Here is a 26,342-nt window from a genome sequence, read left to right as displayed (position 1 = left end):
GGCTGCACCCCACACCTGCATGCTAAAAACAAAAAAGAGGAACTTATTGAAGGAAAGAAAAATCTTAGCTTATAATTGCTTAAAACATATTCTAAGAATAAAATGTTGCTAAATGAATTTATGAAGATGTCCACTAACATACGTATATTAAATTACAAAAGCATTGTATCTACCATCACTTTAAGTACCACACAGCAGTAGTATACGTGCCATGCCACTTCTTCTGACATATTTATAATGGATTGGGGCATAGGATGTCTATAAAACTCAAATTCTCAAATGGATTTTAGTCCATATAAACTCCCCCCTTATTTTGCATCAGAAAACAATTGACAAATCAGTCAGAGATCTCATTTTCAAATAATGATAAACTTTTTAAACTCTGCACCTCAGTCCAACATTTTTTAGGGGGTATCTAGGTAAGTATAGTGTGCATGCAGAACATTTCTGTTTTTTCTTATGGGGCGAGAAAATTTAATTTTGTAACATTTTCTCTCAATTTCGTGTTGTTTATCTAGGAAAATTAAAAATGGTGAAGCAACTAACAACAATTACTGGACCACTTGAGATGAATTGACCCACTAAGCCCTTTTACACAAAAAAAATAGCCAAAGCAATAACCCAACAAACAAACACATTCACTATACAGATAATGCCCTGTACAAATCCCTTAAAAGAATCTCTTTGGTTTTGAAGCACAATATGTTAATTGCACACGTCATTTATTGGCTTCACTACCCACAACTAGAAGGGATCATTGAACATACAGTTCCATTGAGCCTGTGATGTAATCACTAAACCCACAAAATCACCTTTTTTGTTTGTCATTTTATGTGCTCATTTATGATTTGGAACAGGAAATTGGGGAGATTAAAAATACAGATAAAAATGTTATGTTGTTTTCAGGAGTCAACAACAGAACCATTTTACTGAAAAAAACACACTGGTAATACCGGCTGAAATTCACAAATATTTATTTTCCAAAGAACAAGTGCAATACTTAAATAAAAGCAGGCTGAAAAGAACTAAATAGAAACACTGGCTTATTTTAAGACTTAAAGACCAATACATACAGTAGAATTGCAAAATCAACAAATACATAATAAAACAAATGAAATAGAACTTACTCTGAATTTTAAATGAGCAGCATATTTTTTTTCTGACAATTTACTTCTATTATACTTGCCCCCTGTATCAAGTGACAGCCATTAGCCAATCATTATTATTATCGGTTATTTGTAGAGCGCCAACAGATTCCTCAGCGCTATAAACATAGGCGGAATACAAGGAAACATTTATAGTGATGAGACGGGTAGAGGGCCCTGACAAGAGTCTCACTGTTGTAGTCAGCTCTAAAGAAGATGATCTACAAACAGCATGGCTCTTAGGTTTACATGCTAAGGGGGTTCAAGGGGATAGCAATGGAGGAGAGGAAACGTTATAAAGAAAGGTTAGTGTAGGTTGTATGCGCCCCTGAACAGAAAGAGTCTTTAGGGAGCGCTTGAAGTTTTCAAAACTAGGGGACAGTCTTGTGGAGCAAGGCAGAGAATTCCACAAGATGGTATCCAGTCTGGAGAAGTCCTGTAAGCGGGAGAGTGAGGAGGTAACAAGAGAGGAGGAGAGTAGGAGGTCATGAGCAGAGTGAAGGGGATGGGAGGGAGGGAGAGTATCTGGACACAAGGTCTGAGATTTAGGGGGGAGCAGTACAGTTAAGGGCTTTGTATGTCAGAGTGAGAATTTTGTGTTTAATCCTGGAGGCAAGAGGAAGCCAGTGAAGGGATTGGCAGATAGGTGCAGCAGATGAAGATCAATATGTAAGGAAGATGAGCCTGGCAGAGGCATTCATTATGGGTTGTAAAGGAGCTAGGCGGCAGCTGGGGAGACTAAAGAGGACAGGGTTGCAGTAATCAAGGCGGGAAAGGATGAGAGAGTGGATTAAAATCTTAGTTGTGTCTTGTGTAAGGAAAGGTCTAATTTTAGAGATGTTTTTAAGGTGGAAGCGGCAGGATTAAGCCAAGGACTGAATGTAAGGAGTGAAAGAAAAATCTGAGTCAAGTGTGACCCCAAGACATCGGGCATGCGGGGTAGGAATAATGATGGAGTTGTCGACAGTTATAGAGAGATTGGGGGTGGAGATTTTGGAAGAAGGAAGGAAAATAAGGAGCTCAGTTTTGGAGAGATTTAGCTTGAGGTAGTGAGAGGACATCCAGGAAGAGATGTGAGAAAAGCAGTTAGTGACACGGGTTAGCAAGGAAGGAGATGGGTCTGGTGCAGAGAAGTAGATTTGGGTGTCGTCTGCATACAAATGATATTGGAACCTGTGGGACTTTATTAGGGAACCTAATGATGACGTGTAGATTGAGAAGAGAAGGGGACCGAGGAAAGAGCCTTGCGGTACCCCAACAGAAAAGTGGTGACGGGGCAAAGGAGTCCCCAGAGAAGGCTAAACTAAAGGTACGATTTGACAGGTAGGAAGAGAACCACGAAGGGACTGTGTCACAAATGCCGAAGGATTAGAGGGTTAGGAGCAAAAGAGGGTGGTCAACAGTATCAAAGGCTGTGAACAGATCAAGGATGATAAAGCAGAGAGAAGTAGCCTTTTGATTTTGCTGTAAGTAGGTCGTTGGTAACCTTAACGGTTGCGGTCTCTGTGGAGTGATGGGGATGAAATCTAGATTGCAGTGGGTCGAGGAGGAAGTTTAATGTAAAGAAATGGGATAGGCATGCATATACTAGCTTTTCAAAAAGCTTTGAGGCAAGAGGGAGTAGGGAAATAGGGCCGTAGTTGGATGGGGAGGTTGGATCAAGAAAAGTTTTTTTGAGGATTGGTGTGACCAGTGCATGTTTCAGAGATGATTAGTTGGTAGTCTTTTTTAATGTGCGCTTACATTTCTCAGCATTGGAAAACTTTTAATTTTCCGATTTAAATTATAGGAAAAAAAGTAAAATAAATAATAAAAGTATTTTGCATTTTAATTTTTACTATACCCAATAAAAAATTCTATAATACAATATCAAAGTCTCCCTTTAAAGTAAAGGTTTTCATCTACATTAGGGTAACTGTTTTTTTGCAAGGTGTCCAGTATTCAACTAGACACTTAAATGTCCATGAGGTTTGTTAAAGGTAAAAGTCCTCCTATGCATTACAAACATGGAGTAGAACGATATGAGTAACAGTCAAGAGGCTCAAATCATCACTACTATTTTTGTGTGGTGCATCAGCTGAAGAGATATAATGGTTGATTAATATGTTAATGGAAGCTAAGAAGTAAAAATTAATTGTGTGGCCCCCGTTCTACCATTGTGCCCAATAACCTAAAGTCTGTCCAGTATTTTACTGTGGACAGCTGGCAACCCTATTTTTCAAAGGGCTAATTATTTATAGCATAGTCCTTTTTTACTTGTTTATTTATTTGTGTGTGCTTGCAGGGCCTGGATCTTGGCAGGCACCATAGCATATTTGTATTGCATTTAACCTCATGTTCTTGCAGGAAATGGAGGAGAGAGCTGCATGATTAGGTAAGAGAAATGAATGAGAAAACTGTCCTCCTTCCATGTCACTTTAAGTTTTACATGTTGTTCAAATGTCCCATTTTTTCATTTAAAAATGTTTATATTTCTTTTCAGTGGATTTATCTGAATTATTTTATATACCTTTTGGTGTGGTTAATACCTACTAAGTGATCTAGAAGGTTGAGGGCCATGGTGGCCCATATTTGGAAAGGATCTCAACAACCAACCCCCCATCATGGGGTTAGCAATGTAGAATCACTGTCCAGATTTGATTTCCAGGCTATAAGGCTTCAAAAATGTTTTATGCCATACTACTTTAACTGTATTGAGGAGGAGCTGAGTGTGCAGTTTAAAGCAACTTCTTCTATGTTTTCTACAGAAAAATGTTCTGGTTAAATGTCTATGTCTTAAGGGAATCTGTGCACTGCCAACAAAGCTCATCTCCCTGCTACAGCGCTAAGTATCTGGGTTATGCCTACACCTCATTATTGGATATCGAGCATAATAAAGGAGATCTGCCAGCTCATTTGACAAGTAGGGAGGGAGTAGCTGATGGGTTCATTCCTGCATAGGATAGAGATGAAGTAGTTGAGGTATTCAAAAAATGGCCCTAATCATAGAGTACTTTGGCTGCTGGCGGCAGAGAGAATGACTGTCAATGATCAACTGCAAGGGTGAGATGTTGCAACAAAGATTTAAGCCAATCTATACTTTTTTATGTAGAATTTGGATAAATTCTGGTTTCTGAAAGTGATGCAGATTTGCTATCTGAAAGGTATAATAAATAACCTTTCTCTTTAATTCTATCTAAAAGATATGCAAATGAAAGGGTTTCACAATACACACCACCCACACCAATCATTCTAAACAATGACATTTAGCAAATCTGGCAACATCACTTATTTCCCAAAATATTTTCTACCTGTAATTTGTGGTTAAGAAAAATACAGAACGTTTCTCTTGAAGCCTATATACAAGATATGCAAATGAAAAGGCTTTACAAGGCACACTACCCATAAGGTATGAGGAGGACACAAAACTGATCAGTCAACATATTTTTCATGCCAAGTTTTTTTTTTTTATCTACCGTAGATGTGGAAAAGAACAATATAAAACAAAATGTTCCCAATGCTGACATTTAAAGGGACATGAAACACAATTTTTTGTTGTTGCTGATTTAGATAAATAACATTTTAAACAACCTTCCCAATTTATTTTTTATCTAATTTGCTTAATTCTCTTGGTTTCTTTTGTTGAAGGAGCAGTAATGTAATACTGGGATCTAGCTGAAAGTCAATGGAAATCTGCATATATGTGCAGCAACCAATCAGCAGCTTCTTATCCTACCTAGGTATACTTTTCAACAAAGGATACAAAAGGAACAAAACAAATTAGGTCATAGAAATACAGTGGGTATTGAAAAGAATTGCCCCTCCCCCTTGAAAATAATCACATTTTGCTGTTTTGCAGCCTGAAATAAAGACAGACACAATTTTTGTTTAAAGGACCAGTAAACACAGCAGATTTGCATAATCAACAAATACAAGATAACAAGACAATACAATAGCATTTACTCTGAATTTCAAATTAGTAGTAGATTCTTTTTTAACACATTTTAAAGTTATGTATATTTCCACTCCCCCTGTACCATGTGATAGCAATCAGCCAATCACAAATGCATATACGTATAGTCTGAGTTCTTGCACATGCTCAGTAGGAGTTGGTGACTCAAAAAAAGTGTAAATATAAAAGACTGTGCACATTTTTTCTAATGGAAGTAAATTGGAAAGTTGTTTAAAATTACATACTGTATCTGAATCATGAACATTTAAAAAAACCTGAGTGTCCCTTTAACCAGTTGTAATTACTCAGTGCAACTTATAACATCCAAGTGAAATATATAACACCAACATGTCAAGCAAAAATAAAGACAATTCAAAAACGGAATCACTGAGTTAGAAAAAGGATCACCCCCTCCTAAAATTACTTGTAAACTCATTCAGCTGGAGCTAATCACCTTCTCAACGCTACACACAAAGCTATTTTTCCTTCAACTGAGATCAGCTGTGGGCATATTGATTAGCTCAGCATGAAAATAACTTTCCTGCAGCATCTCAGTCCCTGGTAGTGAAACTCAAGTAAACAATCAACTATGGGTGACAAAGCACTGTCAAATATCTCCGAGATAATGTTGTGGACAGGCACAAGTCAGGAGATGGATACATGAAAATATCAAAGGCTTTATCAATGCCTAGAAGCATGGTGAAGTTTTTTATTAAGAAGTGGAAGGTATTTGGTACAACACAGACCCTCTCTGGATCAAGACATCGCTTCAAACTGGTTGAAAGAGCCAGGAGAGCCAGGAAAATGGTCAGAGTGGCTACCAAAAGGCCCACAGCAACTCTGAAGCAGTTGCAGGAATTTATGACAAAGAGTGGTCATTGTATTGACAACAATATCATAAATTCTCCAAAAATGTGGCTTGTATGGGAGGGTTGCAAGAAAAAAGCCACTCCTCAAGAATAGCCACATGCAGTCACCACTGAGCCTTGCAGTAACACACCTAGGAGATTCTGAGACCACATGTAGAAAAGGTGTTATGGTCAGATGAGACTAAAATTGAATTATTTGGCCTCAACAACAAATGATATGTCTGGAGGAAATCCAATACAGCTCACCATCTAAATAACACCATACCTACAGTAAAGCATGGAGGTGATAATATCCTGTTATAGGGGTGTTTCTCTGCAGCAAGCACTGGATCACTTGTTAGGATAGAAGGAATAATGGATGGGGCAAAATACAGTCAAACTCTTAAGGAAAATCTGCTGCCCTCTGCCAGGGAGTTGTCAATGGGGAGAAGGTTTACCTTCCAACATGACAATGACCCAAAACACACAGAACAAATGACCACATAGTGGTTGAAGGAGAAAAGGGTGAATGTCCTTGCATGGCCTATTCAAAGCCCAGACTTAAACCCCACTGAATATCTGTGGCATGACTTGAAGACTGCAGTCCACAAACGGCCACCATCAAATGTAACAGAACTGGAGCAGTTCTGCAAAGAAGAGTGGGCAAATATTGCACAGTCTAGATGTGCAAAGTTAGTAGAGACATATTCAAACAGACTAAAGACTGTTATTAGAGCAAAAGGTGGTTCAAAAAAATACTGACACAAGAGAGTAATCCTTTTTCCAACTCAGTGATTCTGTTTTTGAATTGTCTTTATTGTTGCCTGACATATTGGTGTTATATCTTTCACTTGGATTTTATAAGTTGCACTGTGTAATTACAACTGGATAAACAAAAAATGTGTCTGTCTTTATTTCAGACTGCAAAGCAACAAAATGTGATTATTTTCAAGGGGGTGATTCTTTTCAATACCCACTGTACTGTACATTGGACAGTTATTTAAAATTGCATCATATCTAAATGGATATCTGAAAATCACCTATACCATGCACTGACAATATAAAAATCCATTAGACCTCAAGTTATGGAATAAATAATGAGCACAAAATAATCACACTGAGTTTAACAACCAAAGGCATTTGATAAATGTTCAAAAAACACAGATCAACACATAAAACATTTGGTACAACGATCCTGGCATTTCAAGCCAGGAAAAAAAAGAATGGAGGAGCCTATGCCAACAATATCAATAGCCCTTTTTAAGGACAATAGATTTGTGAGAAATAAATTATACTGAATAGTTCATCAACCTCATCAATATGTAAATGTAAAAAATAAATAATGATATCAATACCAATATATACCTATCAGTCAACATTAAAAAAAAAGTTATTTTGATAAAAAATAAACATCAATCTATACAACTGAAACACACACACACATACTCAGTTAATTGAATTAAACCACTTTAAAAGGAAGCACTCATAGAATCACTGAATGGAACCACTGATAGAAGCTTTGTTGCATGTTGATAATGTTTCTTATTATCTGTGGAGGCAATAGGAATGTGATTTAAGGTAAAAAGCAGGTGGCAGTTATCCAGCTTCTCAGTTTTTTTTTTTTTTTACTTTGGAGATTTAACAAAATAAAATCTGTTTTCATTTAAATAAATTTGAAAGATTGGAATCGACCCAAGTATGACATAAAATCTCTTAGCCAACAGAATCCTTTCCAAATCCTAAACTCCCTAAACAGATAGATGATATATTTATAGAAAAACTTACCAACAACTAAAGGTAAACTCATACATAATACCCTACTATGATCACAAACCTTCCATTTTGTAGCTCCTCATTTGAAATGTCCTCACTTTCAAGCCAGCTATGAACTTATAAGGGTAGATTTATTAAGCAGCGGATGCTGCAATCTATCCCCGAAGTTTCTGCCTCACCGGAAACTTAATTTAAGAAGCAGCAGTCATAAGAAAGCTGCTCCTTAACTCATCCTCCACCTCTGATACGATCGGGATGATGTGCAGGGGGTGGCATTGCACAAGCATTTCACAAGAAATGCTTGTGCAATGATAAATGCTGAGAGCATATGCTGTAGGCATCTATCGATGTCAAGTTGATAAATCGACCCCCTAGTCTCAACTATCTAGATGATCATACTCAAAAATGCATCTTTATTACCATTTTAGAAAGCCCACACATTTACAATTGCTGCTTCATAACGAGGCTCTATCCAGTAATGCCTAATAATGACAAATCATCCATTTGCTATTACAAATGATGGCAACTATTTGCATGTAGTATAAAGATCAGTTTCTGCTCTACCCTGAATCATGTTGCCCCTTAAGAATTATATCTAGATAGAGAAAACTCTGTTGATTATAAACTTGTAAATATTTAAAGTCAGAGATCTCAAGTCATATGCATATCATTTACCTACCTGCTATAGTTCAGACTAAAAAACAAATCTGTATTGCTAAAGCGTAACATATCAGTCAAGTATAAAAAAATAACAAATTAACATTGTTTTTCAAGCAACTGGTAGCTAAACTTTACACACTATTTTCATTATTGAAGGGAGCCAGTCCTGGCATGGGTATGCAGGCAAACAAGGCTAGCCAAATTCATTATGGTCTTAATTACAATCTTTTGGCAAATTGCTCCCAACAAAAATGGTCTCCGAGTTTCTCACTGTCATGATTGTCACTGACAATACTAGTGCTATTAAAATCATATTTTAAAAGAGAACAATTAATCAGGACATTTATAGGAATCTACTGCAATCCGTTTCCATCTACACCACTGCTAAATCATCTAAATGCATTATTTATGTTTGTTCCGGATGGGTAGACCGTGCAACTGTGTACTATTTTTTTACCACTATGGGGATTGCTTGTTTAAGAACCTTTTTCATTTTAGCTTCAACTGAAAGCAAACTGGCTACTATGAGTTTCTATACAAAATACTTATCTTCCTATACTGGATTTTAACATTGTTTCAACTGTAAAGCATGACACCGCTGCCTTGCTATATTGTATCTTCCTTGGAGACACTTAAAATGAGAATGTGCCTTTAAGACCATGTTTTTTTAGGGGACTCGTCTCTATATATGCTGAGACAAAGCTTGTTCACAAGAGTGACTTTCAAAGCGCCTGTACGGACACAAATGCTTGTTCCAGTTTACCAGGTTACTAATGTATGGGCAAACACTTTGAAAGGCACTCTCATGAAAAAGATTGTCCTATAAATTTAAAATTAATATGAGTTGCAATATTTTAATTAAAGTGAAATATTCATATTTTTCATGTATTATTACACTTTAGTACAATATTATTATATTTTTAACTTAATATTATTATTGCATTTTGAATAAAAAGTCACGTTCATTAAGGTTTCAGCAAGGTACTGGCAACTGAGCTAGTTCACAACTTAAATTATTTTGCACCATTTAAAGTTGTTTTAAACTAAGCCAATGGTTTGTAGCTAATAGGAAATCAGTTTTAGAGAGCTAAGTAAGAATAGAAAAGAATGCATTATAACAGAATAGAATTAAATTGAATTAAAGGGACATTTTGCGCAGGACATTTTGGTTCTGATATGCCATCAATTTTTTTTTTCTATAATCTGATAATTATTCACGGAGAACACAAAAATGTTTATATCAAATAAAATATAGTTGTAGCCCAGTTTATTATTTTTTAATGGAATAATAATGAACAAAAGACAAAAATGTTTCTTTAAATCCATGTCAGAAGTAGATAAAAATAACACATTTATTTTAAACCCACTCTAAGTGCTGGTTGAATATATTAGATCAAACACCTTAAAAATTAGACATGTTGAAAATGTACAAGAACTGTCATGCTTTGCCTGAATTTTCTGCCTAGAGAATAAATATATAGATTTGTTGCAGGGTTTGCATGATGGTGAACCTAAGTCAGTGACTCATGAGAATTTTTCTGTGCACATGCTCAGTAAGTTCATGAGACCTCACTTTAACTTGAAGCTGATTGGCTAAGTAGCTCCACAGCTGCAGGGTGTGAAAAACAGGTAGTTATTGTAGCATAAAATGTATTTTAATCATACCTTTTTTGTATATTTTTAATTCAAAAGGTTCTATTAATTTGCAAAAGCCTTATGTCTCTTTAAAGTTGTTGCCGGCATAAATACGCATCAGGGTTGCTTGTGAGAAGGAAGTAGTAGTAGAACCAGTTTATTCCAAAAGCAAGGAAACTATAAAGGTCAACATTGTTGTTGGGATTTTATGATTATAAGGCTGATGATTTGTATTATTAGTAGTAGTATGGTAATGATTGTAATTGTACTGGATTATACGTAGGTGCAGTTTGTGATATATTAGGAAAATAAAATTGTTGAGTTGCGTGGAAATGTATATGATTTTTGGGTTTATTTTCAAGCGTGCATGTGACTTAAACACTATATGCCAGTGGAGTTTGCAACGATGTATAACATTGTTTCTCAAACAGTTGCATACATTGTACCATTTAGCTTTTAAGATACAAGCCTAGGAACACACATGGTAAGGAGATAATTTTTAACAAAAAAACACTAAAGAAAGAAAAAAAGTGAAATCCAAGTGATAACAACATTTCTGTATCAGAAAAAGGTTCAGATCGAATCTCATCAGATAGTAGGAAAACGAACCATATGATGCATGGACAGCAATGGTTTTAGCAATCAGAATTCTTCCAAGCATGGATTTTGGCAACAAAATTGACACATCAAATTCAACACACAAAGGATGTTACTAAAGTGTTTTTTTTTTTTTAAACATATTATTTATTGGTCAACATCGGGTATAATTATACAGGCGATTGACGCATAATCCTGCGACAAAGCATAAAATAATAAACAATATACATCTTGTAGTTTTATGTACATTTCTTCCTGTACAGATCATTATATATTAAGCCTTTATATATCAAATCTGTAGTAAAAAAAAAAAGATGATTATGAGTCAAAATCATAGTCAATGTTTGAATCTAACATGTCATGTCTTGCATATATATGAAATGAAGTTCACTATAATACCCTTGTTGAATTTTTCTTACTACCTGTTACTGTATTATCTAGTAAAAACAAATAACTAACACAAAAAAGAAAAGGGAAAATAGAAAAAAGAAAAAAAAAGGGGATAATCTCCTCTCTCTCCCCAGTCCCCCAAGTGTCAATCAAATTTAAACTGATATTAATATTCCATAGGATTAATTGTTCTAAATGTTCTGTTTTACGGTATTGGTGTGTCAATGTAAATTGGATTGACGGTGGGTAAGATAAAATAACTCTTAGCCACTTCGTAAAGAATTCTTGTATCTTTTTATTATGTAAGGGTGAAATCTGTTTTCTAAATTTTTATTGAGACAATATTCCACTTTGCTCCAGAACTGAGTAATTCTAGGACAAGACCAGAAGCAATGCAAAATATCAGCAATTGGATTATTACTAGTTGTATTTACATTCCACTTAGCCATTTTCAGAGGTGTAATGTAGGTTTTATTAAGTAGTTTTGTATGAGATTCTTTCCAGGCTGTAGAGCTGGTGCACTCTGGATCCATTTATAACTTGCTTTCATTATATCTATAGATATATCACTGTATTGAGTACTCAATTTCTCTAATAGTTTATTTAAAATTAGTTGACCCTGTTTTGCCAGCATAATTTTATATAGTAAATCAATATTGTGATTACCAACCTTATAGCTAGCCATGTATATGTTGATTTTCCCCCAGCCATCTGTTTCCTGATTTATTTTTATAATCCTCCTATAAAATGTCTAATCTGTAGATAGGTGAAGTTCTTATTAGATAAATTATATTCTCTAGAGATGTTTTCAAAGGATTTCATTTGATACATATTATCTAGACATTGATGAACGTATGACCGTCTTTTTTGGGTCCAGATTTTAAAGACCTCTGAGGATAGGTTGGGGACACATTTTGGACTACCTACTATAGGAAGGGGGAAAGTTTAAAATGTGCATTTAGTGCTAAATTAAGTTTTTGCCAGGCATCAACAACATTTCATAGTATGTTCATATTTTTAATGTGACTTGGCAATTAAGACGTTGGACAGTGTAATAATGCTTTTAATAAAATAGGTAAAAATAGGTAGATTGTTTCCTCTTCCAAAGAGAGAGACTTGAGGTAATTAGCTTCAGTTAACCAATCAAATGCAAAGTGCACCAATGTTACAATGTTATACTTTTTAATATCTGGGAAGGCCAGAACCCCTGTCTTCAGGACTAAGGGCTAGATTTATAAAGCTGAAGCACACAGAGGCGCATATACGCTTCCCTGTCCTCCGAGGAATTTGCCATTGCACACGAGTGCTATTTTACGCTTGCGTGCAATCCCGCGAACAGCCAATCACACGCGGGCTGGAGCTGTCAATCTCCCCGGTCGGACTAGAACACGGAGATTGAATTTTGCCACCTTAGAGGTGGCAAAAGGATGGAAAGCAGTGATCTGATGACCGCTACTTGTTAAATACGGCAAGAAGGTTCTCTTGTGAGAACCTGCAGCCATAGGGGCTCAAAGACTGGCGAAAGCCTTTGATAAATCGACCCCTAAGTGTTAATTTCATTATTGACATCATGTGTCTCTTGTTACTCCATACAAATATGGCACATACTTTGTTGAAACCCTTTATGTCTTGTTTAAGTATAAAGAGAGGAACATTTTGCATAATATACATTAGTTGTGGGAATAAAATAGTTTTAATAATCATAACTTTAGCTGAGAGAGAGATTGGGAAGACGCTCCATCTTTGAAGTTTTATGGTTGCTTTCCTAAAGAAAGGTGTATAATTTACCCTATACCATTGACTTGGATACACGTGTAGATATACTCAAAGATATTTAATACTGGGGGTCTCTATAAATAAATGTTCTTTGAAGCTCTTTTTATTTTTGTGAATTCATAAAATGTCATATTTGTTGACATTAATTTTATATCCAGAGAAAGACCCGAATATATCCAAAATATTCATAGCCTTAGGTATGTTCTCTTTAGTATTTTTTAGAAAAAAAAAAGTATGTGCATATAATGATAGAACTAATTTTTGCTCTCCTAATCTAATACCTTGAGGCCGAATTATCATATGTCTGTCGGACCTGATCTGACAGTGCGGATCAGGTCCGACAGACATCGCTGAATGCGGAGAGCAATACGCTCTCCGTATTCAGCATTGCACCAGCAGCTCACAAGAGCTGCTGGTGCAATGCTGCCCCCTGCAGACTCTTGGCCAAAGATTGGCCGCCAGCAGGGAGGTGTCAATCAACCCGATCATACTTGATCGGGTTGTATTGTGGTGATTCCTGTCTGCCTCATCAGAGCAGGTGGACAGGGTTATGGAGCAGCGGTCTTTAGACCGCTGTCCATAACTTGTGTTTCTGGTGAGTCTGAAGACTAGCCAGAAACATGGCCCTTCAAGCTCCATTCGGAGCTTGATAGATAGGCCTCCTTGTATGTCTTTCCGTAAAAGAATGACAAGAGGTTCTATTGCAATATTGAACAGTAGCGGGGAGAGTGGACATCCCTGTCTGTTTCCCCTACTTAACATAAAGTTAGGTGTCTGACTACTGTTTATATCATAATAGAAGATATTGGATGCTCATATATAAGGGCTGATTTATGAAAGTACCAGCAGACATGATACAATGTATCATGTCCGCCATACATCAATAAATGCCGACAGCATACACTGTCAGCATTTATCATTGCACAAGCAGTTCTTGTGCACTGCTTGTGCAATGCCACCCCCTGCACACGGCCGCTAGCAGGGGGTGTGAATCAGTCAGATCGTATAGGATCAGGTGGATTGATTTCCACAGGATGGTCTGAGTGAGCCCCTACACGCCAGAGGTACGCTTCGCTATTTAAGCAGATGTATACAGAAACGGGGGTAAGCTTGTATTGATATATCCCCTGGTTACCTGCTTTTTTGTAAGCTTTGTACTCACTTCCCAGGACTCTGTAAACACGCAGGGAGAGAACTGTGTTGTGCTTTAATATTCAGAATATGGCCATATTGTGTGAATAGGATTCCAGTTGTGTTATAAAAGCATGGGTGTTTTTTGCAGGCAAATTTTCGAGCATTTAAAAATATTTTCTTTATTTGTAATTAGATGTGCCCCAATACCCCCTGTTTTGTTTAACTATATGGTCTCATTGGCTGTACCCCAAAGACATATTTAAAAGAACATAAAAAAACCCAAAAATATTTCATGATTCAGAAAGAACATGCCATTTTAAACAACTTTCCATTTGACTTCTTATATCAAATTATCTTTGTTGTCTTGTTAACCATTGTTGAAACGCAGGAAGAGAAGTATAGGAGTGTGCACGTATCTGCAGTATCATATGGCAGCAGTTTTGCAAGAATGTTATGCATTAGCAAGAGCACTACATGGCAGCAGTTTTATAAGAATGTTATACATTAACAAAAGCACTAGATGGCAGCAGTTTTATAAGAATTGTACACATTAGCAAGAGCACTAGATGGCAGCAGTTTTATAAGAATGTTATATATTAGCAAGAGCACTAGATGGCAGCAGTTTTATAAGAATGTTACACATTAGCAAGAGCACTAGATGGCAGAAGTTTTATAAAAATTTTACACATTAGCAAGAGCACTAGATGGCAGCAGTTTTATAAGAATGTTATACATTAGCAAAAGCACTCAATGGCAGCACTATTTCATTTCATGTAGTGCTGCAGACATGTGCAAGCCACCTACCTATATATTTCTTCAACAAATAATAACAAGAGAACAAAGCAAATTTAATAATAGAAGTAAATTGTAAACTTTTCAAAATTGTATTCTCTATCTGAATCATGAAAAAAAGGTGTGCTAAACCAAACTTTGTGGATATGCCCTAAAATAATGTCTGCTGCATTAACATTCTTAATGCAATATAATGCACCCTGTGTAATGGATTGCACTCCATTGTTATGTAGCTCTATATGTACAACATTGTTACAAGCATTGTTGCAAACTATGTTTCACAGTGTTTAAAGGAACGTTAAACACTAAACACATTTTACAAGCATAGTATTGAGATTATTCCCTGCCTCCCTATAGTCATGGGTGCTTCTATGTGGAAATCTATCATTCACTACTTTCTAGGTCTGGAAACTGCGGAAATGTATTTGCATGTCCCTTTAAGAAACAGACTTCTAAACTTGAATAGATCAAGCATACACTTATTAAAATGCACTTTTTCACCACATATTACCTTTGAAGTCTGTGCTCAACAACATAATTTAGAAGAAATTTTAGTTATTATTGCTTCAATTTTTACAAAAGCCTATTTTATACAAAACCACAACTACAACATTAGAATGCTTATTATCGATGGATTGACATGCAATGGTTCACGTGATTGTGGAGAACAATAAGAGGATCCGGAATCAAGGTGACAATATCACCCAGAAGAATCTCCAAGCTGCCTTGGAGGAGGAGCGAAACCCGCAAAGGGACGCATTGTTTTTTTTGTAACTTTCCATACATGTGATCCCCCATGAACTGCTAACCCATTAAGGTACCACACTAAGAAGCTCTAGATGACGTGATGATTAAAATACAACCATATAAACATATAGAAAAATGGATTAACTGAAAAAAAAGTATTCAATTTAGGGTTGGTCAGTTAACAAAGGAATTACAAAATAACAAACAAAAGAAACTAAGGAGGGATATTAAAAACTTTAAGGACAATAAAATGTATATGTATAAAAAGCAAACAAAAGAACATAACACAATGAATAAGGAAGATATAAGTAAGAGGAAAGTTAATAAGGTTAATATTTTTCCTCAAGATCTTTCAAAAAAATAATTCTGTTTATTATCATAATAAAACCCAGAAAACACACTATACTCATTATAATCATAAACAGAGCTATTTTGATAAAACAACTAGACAGGATTCCAATCATTACACAGTGCATGGGGGGAAACAAGATAGGATTTTGGATAAGCAACATCCTTATAATCCCAATAGGGACTACCAGAACCCTCATTTAAAGGAGCATTACAACTATTCCAGACAGGGAAATTACAATCAACATCCCCAATGCAGAAGAAGAAATAGTACCAGAGATAGTGATTATAACGGTCCTAACACACAGGTAGAAGTAATTACTACTAATAGATTTGAACCTTTGAAACAAACCACACATTTTCAGAATCCATCAGTTTTGGAAACTAGAGGGGCAAGATCTAAAGCCATTAATGAAAATATTTTTTTAGGGGTAAGACAAGAGCCAAGACCAAACACACAGGGACCAGGGCAAGACAGAACAAGACAACAAAAAAGGTTATTAGAAAGAGAAGAATAGAAACTAGAGGAGGAAAACGTATACAAACAAGGAGGAAGAATAAGGAGAGACTAAGTCAGGGGAAAGGGATATTTTCAATTTAGCTGGATTGGATTTGGATTCAAATGATTTAAGTCTCCTCCAGAAAGGTCTGAAATTTGCTCCAAAGTCAAAACCTAACAAGTTTGAAATGTATGTAGATGTACATAAGTATATACGTAAACTTACACTTAAGAGATATTTAAAAAAAAAATCCAGAACATAGAACTACACAAAATCAGGTCTGGGAGTTCTCAATATTCTTAAAAATCTGAAGAAGGAAAAGGATAGACTTATAATAGGAGATACAGTAAATGATATGTCAAGGTATATGTGAAGATTAATATATATATTATTATATATTTGGCTATCAGTACCAAATGATTCATTCATTCATAAAGCATTAAATGCATTAGACTTGAAACCCATATTCAATACTCCCCCATTCAGTATGCAAAGTTAAAATGCATCCAAGTGAGGACAATAAAACATTTGGTTTACTTAATTTAAACAGCCACTTCAAAAGACCATATGGTCACTACCTGGAAATGTGTGATAAAATGTCCTACTCCTTACAAAGTAACCTAGAAGTCTGGCATAAGTGATATATTTTGTGGGAAAGTAACCATTTACATTTCAATACAAATTAGTCCCTGCTGTTTGACTTGCTAAAAACAAATGTTTTAAATTATACTCTTAAACCCATTGTTAAAATACAGCATAGAAATGGATATATATATATATATATATATATATATATATATATATATATACACATACATGTACATATGTATTTAGACAAAATATTTAATATATATACCTTAGACTGTATTACATGTCTATAATGAAATTTAGATTGAAGTAAATTAAATGAATAACTGCATTAGTAGATATAATATGTTTAAGTTATTCCAAAATTAATAAAATTTCTCTGTGTTCCAGGAAGCTAATGGAAAATGAAAATTATAGGAACAACTGATGTAATGGGATATCTGAATGAATATCTGTAAAATGAATGTATAAATGCTGGGTTTCATATCAATACGGATATTTGTGGACCTATAAAGCAATGATTAATAGGAACATTTTAGATAAATGCTGCAAATAGATTTATACATATTTGACCATTTTTCAGGTAAACAAGATATCTTTAGCCATAAAAACAGACATGTGGATATTTTATATTTTTACATAATGATTAATAACACTATTATTTTATTTCAGATCTGCATAGACAAGATTCATACATTCAGGATTTATTAGAAATATGAAATATATTATATTCATATTGGGATGTAGTGCAGTACTGAATATGAAATACGCTGTGGTTTTTATATAAATGTGGGGAAATGACCTGGTGACATTTTTAAATGGATTTTAAGCTAATCAGTTAGCAGTATAAATTACTTTGATATAATATAATGTTAAAAACATAATGTGTTTGGTATTAGAATAATCAGAAGAAATAAAGTGACATAGTCCAGTACATGTGAACATGTAACTTATTAATGTAAAGAAATTATGGCATTTTGAATATATATTTTAAAGAAATATTTTTACTGTCTAGAAATTTTTAAATGAATCTGTTTGTTTGTCACGCTGCCCCCCAATGGCCAAAATTCGGTATTACAGCCAAAAGATTTGACTATTAAAAAGATACATCTCCAAAATGAACCAGGGACAAGGTTTTCAAAGGGCCTCCCATATTTCTCACCTATGATTAGACAATATAAGCTGGAATGCAGGATGAGAAGGGGACTGAGGCTGATTTTTGCTAAACTGACTGATAACTGGTTGCGTGGGAGACAGTCAAGACTCTAAGCAAATTTTGGCTATACCTTCCTTATCTATTGCAAAGACACTTATTTTTATATGAGGTGGGACAAGTTTTGAAGCTGAATATCATTTTGGTAAAGTATATATATAGAGGTTGCTAAAATATAGGTAAACATTTAAGATAAGCATTCCTTGTTGCTGTAGTAAATAAATTTAAAGAGCATATGTGTATTTTAAAACTAGTATTTCATAGTCTGTGTATTTTAAACTAATCATTAGTGCTAAGCAATTTATCCTGGAAAATTTACACATATATATTCTAGAATTGTCTTAATTGTAGATAACTAAGAATTTATTTCAGTTAGATAAATTGGCATAGAGTTTGGTTATTGGTACAAATAATATATATAATTTCTGATGTTTTAAATTGTAATTATATAGGATAAATTGTGGCTCAATAGCTGAGTGTATTGCTTGAATGTTAGTAGCTAAATATCTTGGAATCTCATTGTGTTAATTCAATGAAATCCTATTGTGAATAAGGCTAGTTAAACAGTTACAATTTGGTTTGCCTTGTAATATAATTTGACTCATATTCTGGTTCTTACAAATATATTTCACTGTGTCTATAAATATCAACTAATAAAAATAATTTAGGAATTTATAATAATTTTATTGTCTTAGTATATGCATATTTGATTGTGTTTTTTTTTTAAAGAATGATTATTAAATATATTGTGTTATAACCCAGCCATATACTGACAGATAGCATAATTACCAATATAGATAGGGAATCTGATTTATATACAGTTATAGATATACTACTTAATTTATCTCAATATGAAGTAGACCCAGATATACATCATTCGAGCTTTAAAGGGAAATCAACATTTTATCCGGGTGGAGCTAAGGGAAAACAGCTATCTATGTTTTCAAAACTGGTGCTGAAAGATATAGAAGAACATTTTTCAAAAGAAGAGAAATTTCTGAATAAACATAATGAGAATTTCTCAATATTAGAAAGGAAATTCCTTAAAAAATTAAGGAATAATGAAGATATCGTAATATGCTCCACCGATAAAGGTGGGGGTATAGTGATACAAGGAAAGATAGAATATTTATTTGAAGCTATGAATCTTTTAAATGAGATACATATAAAGTACTTGGTAAAGACCCTACTGAGGATTTTGTAAAAGAATTAAACAAAATGTTAACTTCATCCAAAATAGAGGGTATTTTGAATATTAATGAATATAAATTTCTCTTTACCCCACAGCCCAATCTATCATTTTTTTATCACCTTCCCAAGGTGCATAAAGACTCTTAATCCCCCAGGAAGACCGATGGTGTCAGGGATCAGGTCCATATGCGATAATATTTCTAAATATGAAGATTATTACTTACAACCCTTAATTAAAAAGACTATAACTTATATAAAGGATACAACATCAGTGATTAAGGAATTTGAAGTTTTAAAATGGGAAGAAATTTTTTATTGGGTTACTTGTGATGTAGCGGCCCTTTATACATGCATACCACATGAAAAAGGCGTAGATCGAATAGAGAAATAATTATTAAGGTGGCAGATGCCAATTATCAGATTACATTTTTATGTGAATGTATCAATTTTATACTGAGACATAATTATTTTATATCTGAAAATAAATATTATTTACAAATACAGGGGACAGTGATGGGGACTACTTTCGCCCAATCATACGCAAACCTGTATGTAAACGACTTTGAAAACTAATATATTTGGAAAAATAATTCTATTTAGTAAGAACATCATTAAATATGTGCATTATATAGATGATATTACAATATTATGGAAAGGTGGGCAAAAGAAATTGAGAAATGTTAAGAATATATTAATGAGAATAACTATAAAATGAGATTTACTTAATCTTTTTCTAATACACATATATAATTCCTGGACCTTATTTTATTTAAAGATGCAGAAGGGAAGGTGGCAGTAAAAAATTATAGAAAACCCACTGACCGAAATAATTTTATCCAGATGAAGAGTGCCAACAAAAAAAGTTGGATGAACAATATGCCCTACAGTCAATTCCTTAGGTTAAAAAGGAACTGTACCCATCCAGTGGATTTTTAAATAGAAGCAAATATTTTGGAAGATAAATTTATGGAAAAGGGGTACAGTCCCAAAATTATAATACAAGCAAGAAATAAAGCAATGTCTAAGGAAATATATTATTTTTTTAGAAAAGAAGGGATAAAAGCAGAGACTCTAGGTATGAAGATACACAATGAATTAGTAACATCACATTTAAGGAAAGAAAATCCTATAAGATTCATCACAACATACAATGAAGGATCTAGAACATTAGAGGGTATTTTCAAAAAACATTGGCCGCAACTTAAGGCCGACCCCCTTTTGGGGTCAGATCTCAACAATAAACCCAATTTTACATACAAGAAAGGAAGGAATCTTAGGAACCTTTAAGCACCCAGCAAGTTACATTCTAAGAAAATAATAAAAGATAAAGATAGCAATCCAAGTAGTAACTAGTTAAGTGAATGGAAGGGAAGGTGCAATATGTGTAAACACATCAATAAGTCTCCCACATTTACTAATTCAGATTCATATGAAACTTTTAATATTACTTTTAGAAGTAATTGTGACTCCACCTATGTGGTTTATCTTTTAGAATGTGGGTGTGGCCTATTATATATAGACCGCACGAAACGTAAAATAAGACTTAGGGCCAATGAACACATTTCACACAGTGTATCAAAACATTTCTTAGACCATCATTGTAATAATCCAGCTTCTTTAAAGATTCAGGTTATAAACTGGGTACCCCCTACACAACCAAATAGACTCCTTGAACTAAAAAAATTAGAAAACAAATGGATCTATAAATTAAGAACACTACATCCATTAGGTTTAAACATAGACATAGATGTGGCAACCTATATGTGATCCTTCAAATTTAAATTTTTAATTATTTATTAAATCTTTAAGATATTTTACATTTTCTTTATTAAAATTATTTATAAAAGGTTTTAACATTGGGTACTGTTTAATTTTAGGTTTCATATATTTGGTGTATATGTATAACATGTAAGTAAATAATTCATATAATCTGGTTTTCCAAATATATCTTAAACAAAAGCGTAGTTCTATGGGGTCTATTTATCAAGCTCCGAACGGAGCTTGATGCCCTGTGTTTCTGGCGAGCCTTCAGGTTCGCCAGAAACACCAGTTATGAAGCAGCGGTGTAAAGACCGCTGCTCCATAACCTTTCCGCCTGCTCTGAGGTGGCGGACAGAAATCAACTCGATCGAATACGATCGGGTTGATTGACACCCCCTGCTGGTGGCCGATTGGTGCACAAGAAATGCTGTTGCAATAATAAATGCCGACATTGTATGCTGTCGGCATTTATCAATGTGCGGCCGACTTGGTTATCGGATCATGTCTGTCCGCACAATGATAAATGGAACCCTATGTATTTTCCTGTTAGAATTATTTCTTCTGACATATCCTCTTGTCTCACAGTATGTTTAAAATTTCAGGTAAAATAAGGTGGGGTATAATATGGCTGATTTTAATGAATGAATCAAATATTTTTACTTTGTGTACATTTTACAATTGATTATATTTTTTATCATTGATATTGAGTCTTTTAACTAGTAATTAGAATATCGTTAGCACAGGGTCGTTTTTATTTGTGCAATGAGATTGTATCATTGTATATTTATCATGTGTATTATGATGTTCAATTTACGAACTTTAACCAATCAAATCATCTGAACTGTTAACACCCCCCCCCCCCCGTAACTTGGGAGGTGTGTTTCACGCTCTCCTTTAAATCAGGAGGAGATGGTCTGTTTACCATCAGTCTTCAAAACGTCTTGAAAAAGCCCAGCCGTAGACCGGGGGCAAAGCATCAAAGGAAGTCATATATCAACAGCTGATAGAGTACGAGCTGACTCCTGACCTGATCCACAATGGCTGTTCCAGTAGGGGATCCGGAATCCTTACAGTGACTGCTGTTAGTGAGGAGGGACGTTACCAACTACGCCCAATCACGGTCCTAAGGGGAATCACCATCCTTGTACATTCTACATGCTCATGTTACTTTTTAATCTAGTAAGTGCAACATTGTACGTTGCCTGTGTTATTGTATAATAAATCTTCACTTGAGTTGTGCTTTGTGTGCACCTTCTCTCTTTTTTCTTTTATATGTTCACCACACTAAGAAGCGGTGTATACATTTTGGGAGGATTAACTACGTGTTGGAGTTACGCTTCAAAGGCAGTCAAACCTGTAGATACGTGTGACAGTGCTCCTCTCTTTCTGCTAGTGTGTTTGTATTGCCTGTATACTTGGGTAGAAGCTTGTACATTATGCGGATGTAACTGGCAGTTTGTGTACATGAATCTTAAAGTGACTATGCTATTCAGCTGATACTTTCTATCTTGGATACAACTGACATAGACTATGCTCTGTGGTGCACCATATTACCTATAGCCGGCTTTAGATCTAAGTTACTTTGAATTGTGGGACCCTCTATGTGTGTTTTTTTAAAATTGTTATTATTTGATTACATGTGTGTTTCAGCAGACTAATGTCCCATTGCTGTTTTTTACTTTTCAGTATGTGTGCCTTATCCTAGACTTTCAGACACTCCTTTTTTGGAGTATCTACTTCTCTTTTTAATATTTTTATATTTAATTTTTTTCTAGGCTGCACCAACTATAAAAAATATGGTTATCTGGAGTGAGTGAACCAACCCCTACAACTAAGCTGTGGTGTCTGCAGGATGAGGAAATGGAACAATCACCTCTTTAAACATAAACCATTAGTCACTAAGACTTGTGATCACACTAAATTGATAAGAAATAATAGAACAGGCAAACTATAGCTGCTGTACAATAATGAATATTACTCTGTACAATTTAGTTTGCTTATCACAAATCAAACTTCATGTTGATTTTGCAGTATATTTTCAAGCATAAATTGATATGTACCATATCTGCTGAACTATTATACTGTTTACAGAGTGTTAAATAATCTACAGGCACAAAAAGGAAACACCTCCTAAACACGAACATTCAATGAACAGTATTTTATTTCTGCTCTGGACGCCCTTCATTTACTGACAAAGTCAATATTTCTGGGGAAAAAATGTATTCTTTTGACCTTTAGTTTTATTCTTAGGTGAATAATGTTGCTCTAAGTAAAAAAAAGTCAATAGTAAAGCAATGTAATAAGACAATTTTGTTTAAAAAATGTATAAAGTCCAATAGCCTGCAATTTTATATTTACATATCAATAAATAAATTTATATATATATATATATATATATATATATATATACACATATATATATATATATATATATATATACACATAGATACTGTATGTATATGTATATATATATATATATATATATATATATACACATAGATACTGTATGTATATATATATATATATATATATATATATATATATATAAATATATATACTGTACATTTAATTTTTTATTTGAGCATGACTAAGGATCAGATGGATCCGAAACTTTGCTGCTTTTTGTCTTCTATGTCACTGTAAAATAAAGTAAACACTTTGATGAACTGTGGGTGCTGACGTCTTCCTTTTTGGATTCCTTTATATATATTTTAACACACACATATATGCATATATTTATACCTATATACATATACATACAGTATTTATGTGTGTATGTATATATATATATATATATATATATATATATATTATTCTTTATTTGTAAAGCGGCGACAGATTCCGCAGCGCTGTCCATGGGTACAAGGATAACAGTACAATGGAGAAACAATACGATAAAAGACAAAATTTTACAGACAAATACAGGGGGAATTGAGGGCCCTATTCCCGTGGGAACTTACAATCTAGATGGGTAGGAGGATGGGAAACAGGAGGTGGGGATGATATGTAAATATAAAATTGCAGGCTTTTGGACTTTATACATTTTTTAAAACAAAATTGATGTGATGTGTACAGGCAGAATTTGAAAAAAGTGATATAAGAAAAATAAGTGTTTGCGCTAAAGTGTGACTCACTGCCTCTCCTAGGTACCCCTTCCACAAGAGCAACCAGAATAGATAAAAACACAAAAAACACACAGGAGGGCGCTGAAAGGGGAGATAAATAACAATAAGTGATCAAAAAATGATATACATATATATTGGTGAAAATGGTGATGAATTAAATAATTACGGGTTATTCAAATCTTAATATCCAGGTGCTAAACAGAGAAATGACTCATAAAAATATCAAAAAGATCTAATGAATAAAACATACAATATAAAAATCAGACCAAATATCCTGAAAATATTCAAATATCCAGAAAATAAACGTATAAAAAGTGGGCGTTAAGTGTGATAAAAGAGTAGCTACAAATATATACAATACGTTCAATAAATCAGAGTGTTTAGATACACTTAAGTTTTACACATGATAAAATACACATTGCAAAAAATCCAAAATAATATTAGCAAATAAAATACTTAGATAACACATAAAAATTATACTGAGCAAGCCTTATATTAAACCTGACTATAAAATCAATAAAGGGTCAACCTATTTTGAAATAATGTGGGACATCTCCCATAAACACCACCTCATAGATGTTAAAAGTCCAGAGCAGGTAATAACAAACACATTCAATAGCGTGTGCGTAATGTCAGTTCGAGTATATGTTCACAATATCTTCAATAACAGCTAATAGACAATAGTGATCTATAGTAATACTGCAAATCTGGAGCAGGAGTAAAGTACTCACCCTCTCGATCTTTGATAATAAGTTAGGGTGTGTGGTGTTAAGGGAAAATGCACCTCTTACAATGGAATCTTCCCAGACACTTTGATCCGGTCCTGCTTACACTATAGGTATATTCACCACAAGGATTCCATTGTTGGCGTCACATATGCTAGAAGCGCTTGGATCCGAAATCAGCTGTGGGACTCCTCTGCTAATCTCTAGGTGCCTGCACTTAGTGCATTTGCATGCAGGTCAATGTAAGATTGTTAAATCCTCTTTAAGTACATGTGATCGCAGAAATCAGTCCGATAATGAGTTTGGCCAAACTCTCACTTCAGAAATGATGGATTGCTGGAACAAATGTTTCAGATCAAACTGGCAGTGCTTAAACGCATTTCACCCACAACTCTGGCTTTCTCAAGACCTTCTTGACCTGCGTGCAAATGCACTAAGTGCAGGCACCTATAGATCGGCAGAGGAGTCCCACAGCTGAAAAGAGGATTCAGCAATCTTACATTGACCTGCGTGCAAATGCACTAAGTGCAGGCACCTATAGATCAGCAGAGGAGTCCCACAGCTGAAAAGAGGATTCAGCAATCTTACATTGACCTGCGTGCAAATGTACTAAGTGCAGGCACCTAGAGATCAGCAGAGGAGTCCCACAGCTGATTTCGGATCCAAGTGCTCCTAGTATATGTGACGTCAACAACGGAATCCTTGTGGGGAATATACCTACAGCGTAATCAGGACCAGATCAAGGTGTCCGTGAAGAGTCAATTGTAAGAGTTACATTTTCCCTTATCGCAACACACCCTAACTTATTATCAAAGATCGAGAGGGTGAGTACTTTACTCCTGCTCCAGATTCCCAGTATTACTATAGATCACTAATGGCTATTAGCTGTGATTGAAGATATTGTGAACATATGCTTGAACTGACATTACACACACGCTATTGAATGTGTTTGTTATTAAATGCTCTGGACATTTAACATCTATGAGGTGGTGTTTCTGGGAGACGTCCCACATTATATCAAAATAGGTTGACCCTTTATTGATTTTATAGTCAGGTTTTATATAAGGCTTGCTCAGTATAATTTGTGCGTGTTATCTAAGTATTTTATTTGCTATCTAATAATTTTTTGGATTTATTGTGATGTGTATTTTATCATGTGTAACACTCAAGTGTATCTAAACACTCTGATTTATTGAACGTATTGTATATATTTGTAGCTACTCTTATACCGCACTTAACGCACACTTCTTATACGTTTATTTTCTGGATAATTGAATATTTTCAGGATATTTGGTCTGATTTTTTTAATAAATATTATATTTTTTATTCATTAGATCTTTTTGATATTTTCTCCTTAGCAACTGGAAATTGAGATTTGAATAATCCGTAATTATTTAATTTATCAGCATTTTCACCAGTATATATGTATATAATTTATTGATCACTTATTATTTAACTCTGCT

At 34.5% G+C, this 26,342-nt stretch overlaps 1 protein-coding gene across 1 annotated transcript in view; it reads right to left on the bottom strand.

Moving 5' to 3' along the window:
* LOC128665906 (synaptotagmin-A-like) overlaps positions 1–26,342 on the bottom strand; it is a 150,479-nt gene that overhangs the window by 76,209 nt on the left and 47,928 nt on the right. The window lies entirely within an intron of this gene.

The sequence above is a fragment of the Bombina bombina genome, chromosome 7 (assembly GCF_027579735.1).
Source record: "Bombina bombina isolate aBomBom1 chromosome 7, aBomBom1.pri, whole genome shotgun sequence".
Lineage (NCBI taxonomy): Eukaryota > Metazoa > Chordata > Amphibia > Anura > Bombinatoridae > Bombina > Bombina bombina.
The sequence above is the reverse complement of the archived record's forward strand: the minus strand, read 5'-3'. Positions and strand labels throughout refer to the sequence as shown.